This window comes from Meriones unguiculatus, chromosome 19, assembly GCF_030254825.1.
Source record: "Meriones unguiculatus strain TT.TT164.6M chromosome 19, Bangor_MerUng_6.1, whole genome shotgun sequence".
Classification (NCBI taxonomy): domain Eukaryota; kingdom Metazoa; phylum Chordata; class Mammalia; order Rodentia; family Muridae; genus Meriones; species Meriones unguiculatus.
This window is the reverse complement of record NC_083366.1, coordinates 47,171,900-47,187,338: the sequence shown is the minus strand read 5'-3', so window position 1 is coordinate 47,187,338 and position 15,439 is coordinate 47,171,900.

The following is a 15,439-nucleotide window of genomic DNA, read 5'->3' as shown; positions in this document are numbered from 1 at the left end:
CCAAGACAGAAGCAATCTGGAGTCAGGCTGGCTTTGGTGTCCCTTTTGAGTAAAGAACCCAAGCGAGGAACGATACAAAGCCTTTATCTGCTCGGATTGCAGAGAATCTGTCCCCAGTGGCTTCTGCCTGGTGTCTACATGATCCTCATCTGTGCCTTCCTTGCCTCTCAAGCTGAGGCATGTTGAGCAGTTTTCTGCCCCGTGGAGAGATGAAGACCCTTGTAACTTGACAAGTACCAATTGTGTTTGCATGATAAGTGTGGGGTATATTTTCTGAAAAGTGCCTTTCACGCTGCATCACATGGCTTCAAATCCATGTCTTGGGTGCTCACATCTGCTGGGCATCTTGAGAACATCAAGCAAATGCCCACTTGTTTTGTACTTCACACCAACTCTTACTTCACCCCAAATGCACCCTCTCCTTCCTCTTCTGAACATGGAGTGATACGTCCATTTTCCTTAGAGGGTTATGAAGATTTATGAGCACGGGTTATTCTTGGAGTCGAATTCAGAACTTGAAAATCAGTCAGATCCTACCATGGGTGGACAACTGGCTACAACTGTGTACAGAGGAAAGTACCTACTCACTCAGCACCCAGCCTCAGCAGGAGAGCTTCAAAAACACCTAGAATGGCCAGGCACAGTGGTGCTCGCCTTTAATCCCAGCACTCAGAGAGGCAGAGGCAGGCAGAACTCTGTGAGTTTGAGGCCAGCCTGGTCTACAAAGCGAGTTCAGGACAGCCAAGGTTACACAGAAAACACTGTCTCAGAAAACAAGATTAAACAAAACAAAACACACAAACACCTCTAGAATGTGGACGATGGTGAAACCTTGGAAGTGAAGGATAGGTGAGTTTATGTATTTAAGAGATAGTGTGTGCCTGAATTAGGAACTTGGCTGCTACACCTTTCCTCTAAGATGTTTTGGAGAGGGGCAGGGGGAGCATTTCAAGACCATGTTTCCCTAACTGTCCTGGCACTATATTTGTGAACTAGGCTGGCCTCAAACTCACAGAGATCCACCCAATTCCCAAGTGCTTGAATTAGAGTGTGCCACCACGCCTGGCTCCGATAGGAATTTTTTTTTTCAATGCAGTTTATTCAGGAACCTTGAACAATCATCTGACCCTGGGGAAAGCCAGCCCACAGCTTAAATAGCCTCTGGGTAGCCAACCCCAGTGTGCCACGTGGACAATGCAGATAGGTCCACATACATGGAAGCAAGCCAGATCCTCAGCCTTAGCCAAATGTGGAATTGTTCGTGACAGAGAGCACTCACCATCGGGAAGGTAGAAGGCAGAAACCAGCTCCATCTTTAAGGCGCAGCATTCCGCAGCTCTCTACAGTTCCCCCTTTTTGTTTTAGATGCATCAGGCAAGAGTAGAGGTCTGATCTCTGATATTAGAAATAAATTGGGACTTTGTACTGATGTTCATTTAGGCCGCTTTGGACCCAGAGAAGAGCAAGTCTGATTGCATGCGGGTTGATGCCCCAGGTCCCGCCTCTGAGAAAAAGGTATCGGACGGGTCTGATGCTCCTATAGGAATTTTTAAGAAACTTTTTCATTACAAATTACTCATAGCCAACTGTTGAACTGGTGTGAGTAATGAAGTATAATTATGACTTCTCACAAGAAGCCCAGAGGTTTAGCAAGGGCCAAGCACTATATATGGAGTTATGGTCCCATGCTTGACTCTTGAGACTCTAGTATCTTCTACACAGCCAATCTCCCGGGTGTCATGTCTACAGAGATATATAAGACAGAGAAGACACCTTCTCTGAATTTGCTTATGAATGAGAGACTCTAAGCTTCTCAAAATCCTTGCCTCATGACTCAGCGGCTAAGGTAGAGTTGTGTGTATCAATAAATGGTAAGTAGTTGACACGGCTGTGAATGTTTTAGCCCAGTGGCTCTTACATTGATGGTTGTATGTCAAGAATTCTGTACACTCAACTGGCCGCCTGATCTATACTATTTATTTATTTATTTATTTATTTATTTATTTATTTTGCTTCTCTGTGTTATTTCAGTGCAAGTATCCAATGTAAAACTGTTTCTGAGGCCATTCCAATAGCAAGGTATGAATATCACTAAGTCAATGAAAAGGGTGAGTGCCTCAGGGTCCATGTTTTGATAGGCCTTGCCTGTTTGTTTCCAGATTGGTTGGGGAAGGTTATCAAGAACATAGTTGATGGGTTCTGGGGTGTTGACTTGGGCTGCGGCAGCCTGTTACCATGGCTACTTTGGGTTTCATCTGGAGAGATGAAAGATCTCTGTTCTTTGATTTTTGTAAGAAGAGCTTTGTTGATGGCTGTGCTTAGAAGTTGTGTTCACCCTCAATCGATTAGAGAATTCTGAAAGAGGCAGGGGGGTTAAAGTGGCTAAGGGCTTCCATTTTCAGGTAGTGACTCTTCAGAAAGTTACCATGACACCTGAACTGCCCATCATCAGCTGGGGGGGAGGGGCGTTTGTTATCTGTATAAATCTGAACCCGTCTAGAAGCAATCCATCATCACAAGGAAGTGATGCTTACATGAGCAGGTCCTAAAGGCACAAGTAAGTCATATGAAGAAGTGATCCAAATGTCTATTGTTCCTACTCCTACTCCTGCTACAATGCTTTTGGGACTTCAAGCATTTACCTATGGTCCCATAGAGTGCTCTAGTTTTCTTTCTGTTGCTGTGACTATGTACCATGACCAAAAAACAACTTGGGGGGGGGGTAAGGGTTTATTTCCTCTTATACTTCCATATAACAGGAGGAGTCAGGGCAAGAACTTAATGCAGAAACAAATACATTAAGATAGACAGTTACCAGTTGGATATATCATTAGGGCATTTTTTTTTTCATCCAGAACAAAAAAAGGATATTGACTGTTCAAGGACATGAAGCAGAAATCATGGGGTGTGGGGGTGGCTGCTCACTAGCTTACCTTTCCTGCTCATGTTCAGGCAGCTTTCTCAGACAACTCAGAACCACCTGCCCAAGGGTACCTCCACCCAGAGTGGGTTTTGTCCCTCTCAAAATCCAATCAAGGCAATTCTTCAATTTTGGTTCTGACTAATAATTCCAGGCTGTGTTGTGTTGACAGCTAAAAGTAACTATGAAATGTCCCCTGTAAACAGTTAGCTGAGAGGAGATGACTAGAATCTGGCTTACAGATGGTTCCACATACAACTCAGGCACAACCCAGAAGCAGACATTATGGTTTCTGTTTTCTTCACAACTCTGAAGTAGACTGGTGAAGGGAAACGTTTTCAGTGAGCAGACCTTCAGGGAGAGTGCATGGTGACATATTTCTCTTGAAAGACAGAAAGGCCAACGTGTGTGATTATATATTGATCCATGGGCTGTAACTCATTCAAGTGAATAGCTCAGGACTCCAAAGCAGCATGGCTGGGAAATTGGTGAGAAAGATAGCTGCGGAACAAACATATGGATAGATTCCTCCAAATATGCAGAAGTTGCGTAGACACTCACACCACTTATGAATGCCCATTAAAAGTGACCTCCATAAGAGAGGGGAACCCTCCTCCATTGCTGGTGGGAGTGCAAACTTGTACAACCATTTTGGAAATCAATCTGGCGCTTTCTCAGAAAATTGGGACTAGTACTACCTCAAAATCCAGCTATACCACTCCTGGGCATATACCCAAAAGATGCCCCACCATTCAATAAGGACATTTGCTCAACTATGTTCAGAAGCAGCTTTATTTGTAATAGCCAGAATCTGGAAACAACCTAGATATCCCTCCATGGAGGAATGGATACAGAAATTGTCGTACATCTACACAATGAAATACTACTCAACTATTAAAAACAAGAAAATCATGAAATTTGCAGGCAAATGGATGAAACAAGAAGAGATCATCCTGAGTGAGGTAGCCCAGAAACAGAAAGACAAGCATGGTATACACTCACTAATATGTGGATATTAGCCATAAAACACAGGATATCCATCTACAGACCTAAAGAAGCTAAACACTAAAGAGGACCCTAGGAAAGATGCTTAAATCTCATCCAGAATGTCAAACAGGATAGACAGCAGAAGCTGTGGAAGATAGGAAACAGGATGGGAGTCTACTATAGAGGGTCCTCTTAAAGGATTCACCCAACAGGGAATCGAAACAGATGCAGAGACTCAGGGTCAAACTTTGAGCAGAGCACAGGGAGCTCTATGGAGGAAGAGAGGGGTGGGATTAGAGGGACATGGAGGGGACAGGAGCCCCACAAGGAGATCAACAAAACTCAAAGATCTGAGCCCAGGGGTACTGCGGAGACTGATGCACCAATGGAGGACCATGCATGGAGAGGACCTAGACCCCCTGCTCAGATGTGGCCAATTGGCAGCTCAGTCTCCATGTGGATTTCTGAGTGAGGGGAGCAGGGGCTGCCTCTATCATGAATTCAGTTGACTGCTCTCTGAGCACTCACCCCTGATGATGCAGCCTTTCCAGGCCACAGAGGAAGAGATCCAAGCAGTCCTGAGGAGACTTAACAAGCTATGGGCAGATGGCAATAATGGACTAGGGGATGAGGGGGTGAGAGAGGGATGGTGGGACTTGGGGAGTGAGGGAGGGGGCTTCAACTGAGAGATTTAATGAATGAATTGTGAAGAAAAAAAATAAAAATTAAAAAAAAAGAAAAAGAAAAAGAAAAAAGTAATCTCCACAGAGAAGGATTTCAAGAATCAAATAGATAAGACGACCCACTCTGTGGATTTGTTCTGTAATCTGGGTTCTGTTGTAAAAAAAAAAAAAAGTTGAGCAGAGGGAAGAGGAGGCATGTACTGATACCTTTTTCTTAAGACCTCAAAGAAAGGTTATTGTCATCATTGCAAAGGCATTTCCCTCATTTTGAGAACTATATGTTCATTTAAAAAAAATAAGTATATCTTGATTTCAGTGTGCTTTCTACTAACACACTTTTCTGAAACTTTTCATTAAAAGTAAGTTGTGACTCAACATTTTTACGAAAAATTCAAAAAAAAAAAGCAAAGACTATCAGGGAAAAGACTGACTTGTTGGCTGTGACAAGATGTCACAGCCCCACCGCCTTCTGTCAGAGGGGGCCTCCCCCTGTGAGGCTTTCTCAGAACTTTTATTCCCAGGACTACATGAGTATATGGAAATTCAAATGTGAGCTTTGAGACAAATACATTAAGGCAGACAGGTACCACTTGGATATATCGTTATGACATTTTCCATCCAGAACAAAAAAGGATATTGACTGTTCATATGCACTGAGAGAATCTCAGAAAAACATGCTTTCTGCGGTCAGTGTGCATTTTGTGATGGAGATAAAACCGTCTGGGTGTGCAGGCTTAGCAGAGTCATTCCTTTTTAAAAAGCCACAGTGTCTATCCCGAACGTCTGCTTCAATGGCTTAAAAGAGCTGTAGAGACTTTAGATCTGGTTCATTTCGGTCTGTGATGTTTTTATTTATTTTATGATAAAGTCACGAAAGTCTCCAGTTTTATGACTTACAAATAGAGTGTTTCTCTTCTGGCCATCATCAAATATCCTTGACAGTGATCATCTCCTCAGTGGATGCCTGGTGTCACACTCGGGCTTGCTTTCTCCGTGGAAAACATGGAGACACACATGGCCAGCAGCTAAGGAGCTGAAGTGAGATCTTCACGTTGGTCAGAGCACATTGCATCGACACGCATTCAGTTTGGGGAATTACGAGCACTTCACAGTTTTAAGTTTCGGGTGTGGTTAAGATATGTCCTGTTTTCATCAGAGACTGTGTTCTCTCCTCCACACCACTGTTTACATTTACACAATTAAAACTGAGTGACTTGATTCAGCAAGCACTGTCACAGCTACGTACTGACCGTGTGACTCTTTCTCCACTGTTTCTCAACTACCATTAAGCATTCCTGTCCTTAAAAGGCAGGATAAGATTCACGTCCAATTGACCATGGTAACCATGGGTACCTTCTTTTTGGAACATATTTTTAATTAAAATATAACTTTATCACTTCTTCCTTCCCTTTTTTTTCCCTCCAGATCCTCCTAGGCTCTCTCCTTCTAACCCTTCTCAGGCCCCCTCCTCACTCCTTCTCAAATTGACGGCTTCTTTTTCTTTGCTTATTATTGTTATGTACATATATGGATAGATTCACAGATATGTAAATATAACTTACTGAGTCCATAGTTGCCTTTACAATATAAAATAGTCAGCACATATGAACAACAAAAGTGTCTATCTTCTTAGGAAAGCCAAAAACAGGAGCGTTCCAGGAATGTTCACTAAAGTACAGAAAAGTTAGTTCCCTGCTAGGTCTTTGACAATTTTGTTAAATTAATAATAATAATAATAATAATAATAAATAATAATAATAATAATAATAAAAGTCAGTTCTCTGGGCAGGCATGCTGGCACATAGCTATAGTCCCAGAACTTGGGAAGCATTTTGTAGAAAGCTCAGTGTATACCTGGTCTACACAGTGAGTTTCAGGTCAGCCAAGGGTACAAGGATAGACCCCCATCTCAGAAAGCCAAACCAAGAAAAGCAAAAACACCCGCAAATCAGGAGTCTCTTTCTCCTGAGGAGTGATCCCGAGGGGTGTCTTGGCCATTTTTAAATGCAGCCACTTAAGGGCATTTATTCTTTTTCTCTCTTTGGTATCACTCTGCTCGTTCTTATGGTCAGCTTTGCTTTCACACAATGAGCTAAGTGGTGCTCCTGAGGCACTTACTGGAAACAAGGGGCCTGACTAGAACCCTTGAATTCACACTGTGGTAGAAGGGGCAAGGAACACAACACTACAAAGAAATCATATCTGCATGACTCTCACTTTTGAGTTCCAAACAAAAGGGGTCTAGAGAACATATATCGCCATATAGTTTTTCAAACCAATAATTATCTTATTTCCCTCATAACTCTCAGATGTAGCCAAAGTCTTCTGTTAACACCTCATCACATTGCTCGAGGAGCACAGAGAAGAAAGCAGCGTCAAGTCCAGCTCCGATTTGTTCCTCCAGAGCCCATCCACCTAAGCGGTGAGACGTCCTACCCCCATGACAAAGTGAAGCGATGGGGTCCCAGAAGCACAGGTTGACCCTAAGACAGAACGAAGACCTCACTGATTCACGTCAGCTATGCAGAAGTCACAGGAGGCTGAACGTCCCCGCAGCTACCTGGAAGCAGGCCACGAGTGTTCACTTCTCCTTCAGGACAGTCTTCTTGAATTTAAGTAGGTCTTACACGTATATGAAGTGTCGTGGAAGTGAAGGCAGTGCTGTGGTCAAACAGGAGGATGTCTTTGTGGTGAAACAGGACAACACCAGTCTGCAGTGTAGCATGTATGGCAAGACTTATGCACCTGACTCTCAAGGTTGGAAGATAGACAGGGACTTCCAGAAAGCACAGAGGTGGCTGATGTTCACGTGATCAACCTAGTCTGGCAGGTGAAAAAAAAAAAAACAGATATCCTGCACATCTTTCTTTTGCTGTTAGAAAGAAAGTTTTATCTTAAAAAAATTAAAACATAAATAATACTTGCCATTTTCTTAAGTATCCACTTTTACTCTTGACATTTTTAGCTTATTTCAAGTCAAGCTTCTCTGAACTTTTAAAATGTAGCGCTGCTCACTCACACCGGTGTGTTACCAGTTTAAATTTCCTTCGTTCCAAGGGGGTTTTGGATTCCAGAGAGAATTGGGGAAAATTTTATAATCATTTAAAAACACGGTGTACTTTCAAAGGAGTAATTGTAAAACTGAGATCCTGAGTTTCCTACCATAGTCATGGTATACCACTCCGGGAGACCTCTCTAAATCAAATGACTTTCCTTCCCTGTTCGCAGATTAGTTTTAAAAGGCTCTTTATTGCCGAGTAATATTCTGTTGTGTAAATGAACCATAATTTCTGTATCCAGTCCTCAGTTAAGGGGCATCTGGGTTGTTTCCAGGTTCTGGCTATTACAAATAAAGCTGCTACAAACATGGCTGAGCAAATGTCCTTATTGTATACTTGAGCATCTTTTGGATGTATGCCTAGGAGTGGTATAACTGGATCTTGAGGAAGTGCTATTCCTAGTTGTCTGAGAAAGTGCCAGATTGATTTCCAGTGTGGTTGTACAAGTTTACATTCCCACCAGCAGTGGAGGAGGGTTCCCCTTTTTCTACAACCTCTCCAGCATGTGCTGTCACTTGAGCTTTTGATCTTAGCCATTCTGATGGGTGTAAGGTAAAAATCTCAGGGTTGTTTTGATTTGCATTTCCCTGATGACTAAGAATGTTGAGCATTTCTTTAAGTGTTTCTCTGCCATTTGATATTCCTCTATTGAGAATTCTCTGTTTAGCTCTGTACCCCATTTTTTAATTGGATTATTTGATTTGTTGCTGTTTAACTTCTTGAGTTCTTTATATATACTGGATATTAGCCCTCTGCCAGATATAGGGTTGGTGAAAATCCTTTCCCAATCTGTAGGCAGTTGTTTTGATTTGATGATGGTGTCCTTTGATTTAAAGAAGCTTTTCAGTTTCATGAGGTCCCATTTATTGATTGTTGCTCTTAGAGCCTGTGCTGTTGGTGTTCTGTTCAGAAAGTTGTCTCCTGTGCCAATGGGTTCAAGGCTCTTCCCCACTTTTTCTTTGAAAAGATCATCCTGAGTGAGGTATCCCAGAAGCAGATAGACACACAGAGTATATACTCACTCATAAGTGGATATTAGACATATAACATAGGATAAACCTACTAAAATCTGTATACCTAAAGAAACTAATCAAGACGGAGGATGCCAGCTAAAATGCTCAATCCCCATTCAGAAAAGCAAAGAGGATGGACAGCAGAAGAAGGAGAAAATAGGGAACAGGGACAAGAGCCTGCCACAGAGGGTCTCTGAAAGGCTCTACCCTGCAGGGTATCAAAGCAGATGCTGAGACTTATGGCCAACCTTTGGGCAGAGTACAAGGAATATTATGAAAGAAGTGGGAAATAGTAAAGCCTGAAGAGGACAGGGGCTCCACAAGGAGAACAACAAAGCCAAAAAATCTGGACACAGGGGTCTTTTCTGAGACTGATACTCCAACCAAGGACCATTGATGAGATAACCTAGAACCCCTGCACAGATGTGTAGCCCATGGCAGTTCAGTGTCCAAGTGGGTCTCCTAGTAATGGGAACAGGGACTATCTCTGACATGAACTGATTGGCCTGCTCTTTGGTCACCTCTCCCTGAGGGGAGAGTAGCCTTACCAGGCCACAGAGGAAGACAATGCAGCCACTTCCGATGAGACCTAACAGACTGGGATCAGAAGGAAGGAGAGGAAGACCTCCCCTATCAGTGGACTTGGGGAGGGGGATGCGTGGAGAAAGGGGAGTGAGGGTGGGGCTGGGAGGGGTCTATGGAGGGATACAAAGTGAATAAAGTGTAATTAATAAAAATTAAAATTAAAAAAAAAATTTTAAAGGCTCAAATTCCAGGTGTGTATACTGGTCCATTTCTCTTCTCAGATTGACAAGAAATTGGTGAAAGCTTTTAAGTGAACATACATGTGTTATATGTGAGGAGATGATTTTGAAATATGAACACCAGAAAGGTTATTTTACATGTACCTCTGGTCCTCAGTCACTTTTCCTGAACAGTGAGGAGAGGTGGGTTAATTAAACCATCAAGACCGCAGTCAATTCTTTATAACATGAGAATTTTTCCTGTGCTGCAAATCTGTCTAAACAATTGTCGAGCTATATTTTAGGTAATTGGACTGGAGAATTCGATACTACGATGGAGCAGCTGAGAGTGGCCATTGTCACAGTAAATTCTACCAGAGTGGACGCAGGACTAGCCACGGGATTATCAACATGGATTGCTGCAGCCATGAATCATCTGAAGGAATGGGCGGGCATGGGAGCATTAGCAGGCCTTCTGGTGTTGGTCTCCTTGGTTTGCCTGTGGTATATATGCAAGATTAGAGTCTCACAACAGTGTGATGCAGCCATGATCATTCAGGCCTTTACAGCCATTGAAGCAGGACAGTCTCCCCAAGCATGGTTGGATACCATAAAAAGCTAAAATGTTACGCTCAGGATGCGAGGCTAAGCACTGCACTCAGGGTCAGCCGCTTTGGACCCAGAGAAGAGCATGTCTGATTGCATGCGGGTTGATGCCCCAGGTCCCGCCTCTGAGAAAAAGGTATCGGTCGGGTCTGATGCTCTTTGGGTGGATGACACCTAAATGAACATCGGTACAAAGTCCCAATTTATTTCTAATATCAGAGATCAGACCTCTACTCTTGCCTGATGCGTAAAACAAAAAGGGGGAACTGTAGAGAGCTGCGGAATGCTATGCCTTAAAGATGGAGCTGGTTTCCGCCTTCCACCTTCCCGATGGTGAGTGCTCTCTGTCACGAACAATTCCACATTTGGCTAAGGCTGAGGATCTGGCTTGCTTCCATGTATGTGGACCTATCTGCATTGCCCACGTGGCACACTGGGGTTGGCTACCCAGAGGCTATTTAAGCTGGGGGTTGGCTTTCCCCAGGGTCCGAGGATTGTTCAAGGTTCCTGAATAAACTGCATTGAAAAAAAAAAAAAAGACCGCAGTCAATTCTTTTGGGCTTCAGATTTATTTATTTGTTTGTTTGTTTGTTTGTTTGTTTATATTTTATGTGTATAGGTATTATGCCTGCGTGTATGTCTGTGCACTACACGCATTCAATGCCTGCCAAGACAAAAGAGGGTGTTAGAGCCCCTGAAACTAGAGTTTGCAGGAGGTTGTTAGCTGGCTGTTTGGCAGGGAAGAGCCCAACCCAGGTTCCCTGTAAGGGCAACAAGTGTTCCTAAGCACTGAGCCATCTTTCCAGCCCAATATTGCATCCAATTCTAATATTCCATTTTGTGAAACCCTAACAAGCTGCAGAGGCCTCTGTTTCTCCCATTCTGGCCCTTTCTTTCAGAATAAACCCATAACAATGTACCAGATGCTGCAGTGAGAAACCCGAGCTCCTCAGATTCTTAAAGTTAGTGTTACACGTTGTCTCTCCCTCAGTATATCAGTTCCAAATTACAGGTCTGTTGGTTGAGGAGACATGCCGTCATCCCTGGACACTTCTGTCTCTCTTTCTCTGTGTGCTGTATATTCATGTTGTTTGTAGACATGTGGGTACACATACGTGTGAGTGCCAGTTGCCTGTTCTGGGTGTCTTTGCTGATTGCTCTTCACCTTATTTTCTGAGACAGCGTCTCATATTGAACCTGTATTTTATTGATTGGCTAGGCTAGCTGGCCAGTGAGCTCCAGGGCTCGACTTGTCTCTGTTCCTGCAAGCCTGGCCTGATCGATGTGTGCTAACACTCCTGGTTTTATGTGGGTGCTGAGGCTCTGAACTCATGTCCTTATGCTTGCATGATGCGTTCTTTACTAACCGAGCAGTCTCCCTAAGCTTGCCTTTGAGTCTTTAAAGACCCTAAGAACCGGTGGATCCTGAATATTCACTTTACCTCGGAGGTAGGTACCTATGCAATCTTTTCTTGTAAGAGAAAATTCCCTGCTGTGAAGCAGCATGTGTGCTTATTGTGTGTGATGCATTTAGAAGCCTCCTTGCAGAGCCCTTAGCACCTGGAGCTCTGCTTTCTGCAATGCCACTCAAGCCTGACTTGGAAAGTAAAATCCTTCACTGATCATTTCTTTATCCAAAGCATGGGGCCAGAGGAATGGATGTGAGGGCAGCCTTAATCCTTTCTTTTCTCTGTTCCTCTTTTCCAGACAGAGAGAAAATAGCACTGGAGGGTGAGAAATGGCAGGAGGAAGTCCATCAGGACACTTGGACCCTCCTTTGGTTTAATTTTGGTTATTCTGAGTACAAGATGGTTCTTTCCTTAATCTATTAATTCATTTGTTTTTCTCCAAAGGCTAGAATTAAACCACAAGCTTCATAAGAAATCTCCCCTTGAGTCAACATGCCCTCAGGGAGACAAAGAATGAGCTTTAGTGTCTGACAGGCCTAGATTTGAGACTTCCTCTCTCCCTTTGTCTTAACGATGATATGGCTGCTGTGAGGTCCACTGGCTCCCATTAGACTGTTCAGCCGCATGGATGGTGGCCACTGGCCCACGGTAGTCTCCCTCCAGCCCCACTGGGACTTGCATGCAGGTGGTTCTAACATACGATTTAGAGCTTTGCTTCCAGGAATTTGTATCTGCCTCAACAGCCCACAGGAGGGCAGGGACTTGAGGGGGGTTTCCTATAACCAAAAGATGGTGCCACATGGAGAGGTTTTTATGGAATTAGAAAACCCGCTCCTTCCCTGTCTTCGTCGTAAATATGAAATCATGAAGCTATTCTGGCACTGCATAGAGTTGATCTCATGAACCCTGGGGAGTTAGTAATACCGTTCTTAGTTGGCATCATGGATGAGTGATCTGGGCTCAAGGGGTCTAGTGAGGGGTAGAACCTGAATTTGAACTTGAGCCTGCAGCTCTGTTCTTTGAGAATGTCAGAGTATATGCAACCCACTACAGGTTCATTATGAAGCTGACAGATGGACAATTCTTGATCACCCACTAAGCTGTATCTATCAGGAAACTGTTCTATTTGCCCCTTAGCTTCTGAGGACTCCCAATGGCAAGACCTGAAAAGAAATAAATCCCTTCTTTGTTGCATGCTTTCCAGAGATTCCTATTGGTTTTGTTGTTGTTTTGTTTTGTTTTCCCTTAACCCACTATTCTCTGAGAAGTTTCTCTGTACTGTACATGGTGTTAGAGATTCCAATACAAATAAATGTTCCCTGTTCATACAGCTTGCAGCTTAGCTGTGTGAGAAGATAACCTAAAACACGTGGGCTATGACATCAAGTTCTTTAAGGAACAAGGGGTGCTAAGATTGTCATAGTATGTGTGATACTTTGTAGGATGGCAACACTATTAAAAGACAGTGATGAATGATTTCTGCTTTGTGGATTCTAACGCTTGTAACAGCTTTTCAAAGGAGATGTCTATTTTTAACAGATAAGGAAATAAGATTACAAAATTGACTAATTCCACCACGCACATATCGCTGGCAATAGGCTTATCTGAAATTCGAACACATGTCTGTCTGGCTTCCTAGTCATCCCAATGTCCCGTGTTCCAGACTGCCACCAATCCTTGAATTTTATCCTCATTTTAGAGCTAAGTAGAGGGTTTAGATTCAGGCTTAGTGTCCTGCCCTAAACCTGTGCTTCACTTGGGGACAGATCTGTCCAGAGAAACCCACAAAAGTCCTGGTGAAAATGTGCCTCTGACCCAATGTCCTGAAGAAAAAAAAATTGAGAAAGAAAAACACATTGAACGAGTTAACTGTTGGAGTTCTCAGAAAACTGAGAAGATTCAGGGCTTGTGTAGAAAGGACAGCTGGTTGGGAATGGTTCTGGGCAGGTCAAGTTCCCTGCTGTAGATAAATGTCAGGCCATGTTCATGAGCAAGATGAGGTTGGAGCTGTAATGGTGATGTGTAGAGGAGATGGTGAATACTGAATGTTGAGCTCAGGAAAGAGAAGAGCAGAAAGAATGCAGGTGCACCTAGAAATGCAGGCTTTCTAGTAGGGTGCTCAGGAAGCAGCGAGCACAATTAACTGGCATGTCGTACTTGTTTGATGCATACTGTTTCTTTCTGTGGTTCTCAACCTTCCGAGAAGATTTGGGTACAAGGACAAATAACTCCAGCTCTTGATTGTAGTATGCTAACCACTGGGCAAGACTGCCCCAACTGGCCAGCTGCTAAGGCCCGGCCTGAACTGTGGACAAAACTGGACACCTGAAAAGTTACTGTCTCGTGTTGCTGAAAATGAGGTAAGGTCAGTCTCTCATGCTCTTCTTCCACAGAAACAGACTTTTGTTTTCTGTGCCTGATGGCCAGACTGTCACTGTCCATGATACCAGAAAAATTGTCTAGGTGGTGGACTGGCTAGTCATCTCTGTAATTTTGATTGATACATAGATTAATTTAGGTTACAATTTATTCTTCTTAGGTCTCTGATTCCATTGATGGCGAAGCCAATAGTAGTTTAACAGCCAGAGAACAGACAGTTAGATCCACTGTTAGTTTATTAGTGGATTCATTACTTAAGAGAAAAAAAACAAACTACTAGGAACTTGAGCTCTTGTTTAAAAAGGCAAACAGATCTGCCTTGCTCACAGGCTTCATGTTAAAAGGTAAAAAAAAAAAAAAAAAAAAAAAAAAAATTCACTGTAACTTTTTACTATGCCTTCATTTAAATGACTGTTCCCAGTAATCAACCACCTGTGCCTTGAGATGAATATTGGATAGAAAAAGTATGAGGTTTATGTAAGGTCTGAGGGTATGAAAGTTAAAGTTATGAGGATCTAAAAAGAGTTTGAAGGTCTAAGAAGATGCTTCCAAGGTTGGTAAATGAAAGTTATAAAGGAAAGCCTCTAATAAAGTGCTTGAAGCTCTAAGAACGCATTTTAAGGTTGGCAAATGCAAGTTGTAAAGTGTTTATGAGTCTAAGAAGGTGTTTCAAGGTAAGTAAATGCAAGTTGTAATGCTAGAAGAAAGTGATTTAAGGCATATAAAATGGGATTTCTCTCCCCTCTCTATGCTATTGTTATACTTAAGGCGTTGTAAGATTTCAAAAGTTCAGAGTTCCGACATTGATCAATAGAGTTCTGATAAGCTGCTGGAGCACTGACTACTTATTATTCAGTCACAAGCCCGAGATTTTAATTTCCCTTTGGTTGTCTTCTGGAGATAAACTTGTGCTTCTCCTTATGCTAAAAATACCTCTGTCCAATGTGTATATCTCTGAGGAAAAAAAATGTTCATGCTTTTTATAACCCAAAGCTATAGCTTTTACTACGACTCAATGGCATGAGTCTACTCCTGCTGTTCTACAGACACCTGTTAACTGCTTTTTCTGAAATAAGGATCTCAGTGCAATGATGATGCTAATATACTTCTTTTTTTAAACTAAAATTCAAATGAGCTTCAGGAAATCAAAAAGTCATAAGACCTGGATTTGCCACAGCTCAAACAGACTCCAGGTAAGTACATTCACCTGATCTTGAAATGGGATTTTTTTTCCCTTGGTCTTGGGATTCCTCACTTTCCCCAAATACTAAACAAATTTTTATTTCTGTTTCTAGTTTATATCTGTCTTAGCAGATTTTCACCTGGCATACAGACTCCATTCAGCGATCAGCTATGGATTGCAAGCTGCTGAGCTCTGGACTTGCTGAAAGCTGTTGTAAACCAGCCCAGCCAATGTGATTGCTCCCTGTCTCTTCAACTGGATCACTAATTAGATGCTTTTGATAAGTGCCCCATTGCCTACCCTTTGACCAGCCTTTCAGCCTTCCTGGGCCCTGATAACACTGTCCTAATGTCAGCTGGAATAAGTTACAGAAGAGAAAATACCGCCCATTATCTTACTTAGCAGGCTGAAACGTTAGGTCAAAAGGGGCTCCCTGGCATAAGGGATAAATGGCTAC